General features: G+C 38.1%; 1 long non-coding RNA gene across 1 annotated transcript; it reads right to left on the bottom strand.

Annotated features, from left to right (window-relative positions):
- Positions 1–2,898: 2,898 nt before the first annotated feature.
- On the bottom strand, positions 2,899–4,836 carry LOC128317234 (uncharacterized). The gene is made up of 2 exons (XR_008300777.1): positions 3,801–4,836; positions 2,899–3,388 (listed from the first exon to the last, which is right to left on the bottom strand). It is a non-coding gene; the product is annotated as an uncharacterized LOC128317234 (long non-coding RNA).
- Positions 4,837–4,988: the final 152 nt, after the last annotated feature.

The following is a 4,988-nucleotide window of genomic DNA, read 5'->3' as shown; positions in this document are numbered from 1 at the left end:
CAGTCCAGTCTTTGTCACTACGAAGCTTTTAAATCACTTAGAGAGACAGTGGATATAAGACATTACTTGCCTTAAACCTTTGTGACAGGAAACAGGGTCTTAACACAATAATAGCCATCTTGTTAGTTTTCTAAACTACTAGAGAGGCTGAATGCCTCTATTTGCGTTTTCATAAATAATATTTACAAGTAAAATGTCTTGCTGAAAATCGGTTGTATTTGAGTTCTTTTTTTTTCTCATAACGTCTTGCATTTTCCCCCAACTACAGGGATTAGCAATAAAGTAGTATGTGAAAGTTGAGGCTATCTCTATCAATCCGAGATGTTGTGGAATAATTAGAGTATCTACGAAAATGGTGTTGAATCTGCTTCCGTACTGACTAGACTCTCTCTCTCTCTCTTCTAGTGATCTTGTCATCAAAGCACAATGTAAGACTTTGCCAAGAGAAAAGACAAACACTTGACTGGGGCAACAACAGCAAGAGACATAGGTGCAAACAGTGAGCGAGGCACATGGCCAAGAAAGAGCTGGAGCAGGAGTTGAAGAAAACAAGCCTGCCAAGAAGGTTTTGTAACAGATTCCCTGTTGGTTGTGTTGTATGTGCAAACAACGACAGATGGGAGAGTGAGACTTGGACCATGGAGTAGTGCAGGCAGTGGTAACGCACCCTTCAGAGCACTGGATGGCACTAAAGCATTAACTGGTGTGCGGGCAAGTGGCAGGAGTCAGAGCAGGAACAAAGACTGGAACTGGATCTGAGACAGAAACTGTCGCTTTAACTTATGTCCTAAGAAAATGCAACGTCTAATTATGTGTTTGTGTGTAGACAAATTTTATAATTTCATTAGCTAATCCCTAATGTGTATAATTTGTCATTTTTTTTTTACCATTGACAAATTCAGGAAAGCCAGATAGCCTTATATCTCTTGCTTTCTGCGTGTTTGGATTCTTCCACCAGCGCTATCTTGTCTCACAAGGGCACACTCGTCCCTTCATTACTGTTGTTGGGGAGACAGAGCATTGGTGGCAAAACAATTCAAGTTTCTGTGTGGGAAAGCAAAAATCAAACCATGGGGGGAAAAATAACAGTGCATGAGGATGTCCTTATGCACATCCATGGGTCAACCAGCAAGACTAACTGCAACCAGATACTTTGTTGTACAAAAGGGAAGATCTCTGGACTTCAGCAAATTGCACTGGAAGTCTATATTAACAATTCATAAGATTTTGTGGTTATTTATACACAGGATTATTGTTTTGGATGGGTTGAAAGGTGGTAACAATTCTAGTGACCCTAAATTGCTCTGGACCCAAGTTTGAGTCCTGAGAATTATGTAACTGTACCACTTTACTATCCCACTTGCACAACTGTTTCCTATGTTGCTATGCACAACTTGTAAGACACCCTCCTCTATCTCGCTTATCAGTAACAAGGGGCCAACATGGGACCACCAATGCTCAGATATTACTTGGTGGGTCATTGTCAGCAAAACAGTGGCACTGACACAGTAGTGACATGGTGGCACTTTATTTTTTAAACTCAGTTTGTGTAATTAGACACACCTACTTTGATGGTCCATCTTGTAAGTGTACAGTTAGTGAATATAGGTCATCTTAACACAGTTGGTGTTAATCGTCCACTACCCCCTCATCGGTGTCAGTTTCTAAGCATAGCACTGCTGTTGGCAGGAGATTTTAGGTTGGTGGACTGTTCTCAAACCATAACAGACAGTAAAATGCCACCATGTTGTTGTCACATGTCTGTGATGGTCATATGGGGGTCCATTTCCTTTGATCAAAGGAGAAGCAGGTGGCTGACACATTTTCTTAGCTATGCATGGGCTACAATGTATGGGTGTCTACTAAATAAAAGAAAAATAAAATGTCTACTGAATGTATCTGCAAGGTATTTTGGGTTGGAAAAGAACAAGTACCTGCATGTACTGTTGTTACAGTACTGCTGTCATTGTAATAGTACTCTTCTGACTATAATTAAATCGTAGTACTTTTACATGAGGTCATTTTTACAATAAAATATTCAACTTAACTTTGGAATAAGCCAATTGAAAGTCACTATGTGCAAATTTTAAATAACTCAAATTCGAGAACCATTTAAAATAAAGCAGTTTCCTGTCGAAAGTCTACACTTCAGGCACCAAACGCTTACTCAGCAGCAGCAATGTCTGAGACAGTGGAGACAGATGAGCAATTTATGGCCCAATTTATCTTCAGTTTTAAATGCTTAAAAATGAACAGCGTGATAAAAACCTGCAAATTATGTGAGCCAAAACCTGTAAAGATATCAGCATTTCTCAGCTCAATATCTAACCTGTGGAAAACACATACACATAACCCATTAGCTAGCTGAGTGAGCTAAACTAGCTTAGCCAGATCTTTTGATGTTTTACAGTGTGAAAGTGTAACTACAGTCTATAGGAAACTCACAGGATAATGTGAAGGGACATCTTTGCTAGATAGCTAACGATGTGTATGAATTAACATGAGTTAGCTAGCAAGATAACATTTCTTTACATACTGTTGATAATGGAGATGGCGTTCACTTCGGCATAGCTCACTTAGTTAACATAATTGTTCAAAAATTGATTCTGTGAATATAGAACATTTTCTGATTAGTTGTGACAAATGTAGACATATAAAAACTTAATTTGTAAAAATGACTTATTTACTGTTACTTGAGTAATCTTCTTGATCACTAGTTTTACTTTTACTCAAGTGAATTCTTACTACAATGGCAGTAGTTACTCAAGTCAATGTGTTTTGTACTCTTTCACCAAATGGGTGTACCTAATACAGTGTAGTCTGAATGGTTTTATATACCCTCTGTTGATTCTGTACATTAATCAGTTTATGTTTTACCCCAGATAGTAAATACAGCAATGCAATCAGGTTTTTATTGTTGTCCAACAGAAAAAATAACTAACTGGTAGGCAACAGTAATCATGAATTCAGATATAGAACTAAAGCACTCTGGAAATAGCTGGAAATAGATCTGTATTTGAGGTAAATGATTCACTTTTGTCTTCTGAGGATTTGGTTGTTGACACTGTGAAGGAGATTTCCATGTAGTCCTTATCAGAGGAATTATTGTCCAGGTAACTGGTTAGGAAGTCATAGAAATACACACACAGTCTCCACACATAGGAGACAATGTTTGCAATGACGTCAGTGAATGTTGGTGGACGTCCACTTCTCAGTTGGTCTGCAACACTTCCAGTCTTTTTGAATTTGTTATTAAGTTTGGCAACAGTGTTGTGTGCGATGTGCTTGCCATGTTTCCTGTTAAAGTCCATTGCAACAGGTTCCCGATCCATCTATGAGAATGATTTCAATATGTTCTTCTTTTGTCAAAGGCATTGTTGAAGGCTATCTGAAAAAATAAATTAATAAACTAAGTATGAAAAATTTTGGAAGACATTTTGCTGAATAGTGTTAATTTCCCCTATGTATATATATATATATATATATATATATATATATATATATATATATATATATATATATATATATATATACATAGGGGAAATTAACACTATTCAGCAAAATGTCTTCCAAAATCTTTCATACTTAGTTTATGAAAAATGAAATATATATATATATATATATATATATATATACACACACACACACACACACACACACATTATATATATATATATATATATATATATATATATATATATATATATACATACACACATATAACCAAGCATCCTACTCAAATTTTGACATTTTGTATGTTCTGAGATGCTTTTCTGATCACCACGGTTGTAAAGAGTTACCGTATCCTTCTTGTAAGTTGGAACCAGTAAAGTGCATTCCTGGCTGTAGAAAACAACTATTGGATGGTTTTGGTTTTGTTCTTCACAGCATTCTGTGCAAACTCTAGACACTGTTGTGGTTGAGATCAACAGTTTCTGAAATACTCAATCCAGCCCGTCTGGCACCAACCACCATGTTATGGTCAAAATCACTGAGACCAACTTTTTTCCCCCTTTCTGATGATTCTTTGAACATTAACTGAATTTCTTGACGTGAATCTGTATGATTTTAATTCATTGCACTGCTGCCATCTGATTGGCTGATTAAATAATTGCATTTACCAGCAGATGTACAGGTGTTCCTATTAAAGTGGCTGTTCAGTGTATATACAAACACTCTATATGGCCAAAAATTTGTGGACACCTAACCAATCACACTCATATGTGCTGCTTGTTGAACATCCCATTCTAGATTTATTCCCCCTTTGCGGCTAGAACAGTCTCCACTCTTCTGGGAAGGCTTTCCACTAGATGTTGGAGCATGGCTGTGGGGATTTGTGTTCATTCAGCTACAAGAGCATTAGTGAGATCAGGCACTGATGTTGGTGAGGAGGTCTGGGGTGCAGTCGGTGTTCCAGTTCATCCCAAAGGTGTTCAGTGGGGTTGAGGTCAGGGCTCTGTGCAGGACACTCGAGTTCTTCCACTCCAACCTTCATACACCATGTCTTCATGGAGCTCGCTTTGTGCACAGGGGCATTGTCATGCTGGAACAGGTTTGGGCCTCTTAGTTCCAGTGAAGGGAAATTGTACTGCTAAAAGCATACAAAGACAGTCTATACAATTGTGTGCTTCCAAATTTGTAGCAACAGTTTTTGGCCATATAGTGTGTGTGTGTGTGTGTGTGTGTGTGTGTATATATACACATATATAAATACACACACACAACACGTACACTTCCTATTTTTCACCAGAATATGTGCAGTGTCAGCCTATTCAGCCCGACTTTCAAGATCACCTAATCCATGCTGAAAGTCTAGCATCCGTGTTTTCACTCTTTCTTGTTCTTTCTATGTTTATAAACAGAGGAAGCGGCCAATGGTCAGTCGGAGGTGACGTCACAGCCGCACACACCACAAGTGTATCTGAGTCACGAAATGCCTTATAATTCCCCAGGAAAAGTGTCCGCTGATAAACATGTTCATGCTACAG

The sequence above is a fragment of the Pangasianodon hypophthalmus genome, chromosome 23 (assembly GCF_027358585.1).
Source record: "Pangasianodon hypophthalmus isolate fPanHyp1 chromosome 23, fPanHyp1.pri, whole genome shotgun sequence".
Taxonomy (NCBI): Eukaryota; Metazoa; Chordata; class Actinopteri; order Siluriformes; family Pangasiidae; genus Pangasianodon; species Pangasianodon hypophthalmus.
Note: the sequence above shows the minus strand (reverse complement) of the source record. Positions and strands in the feature narration are given on the sequence as shown.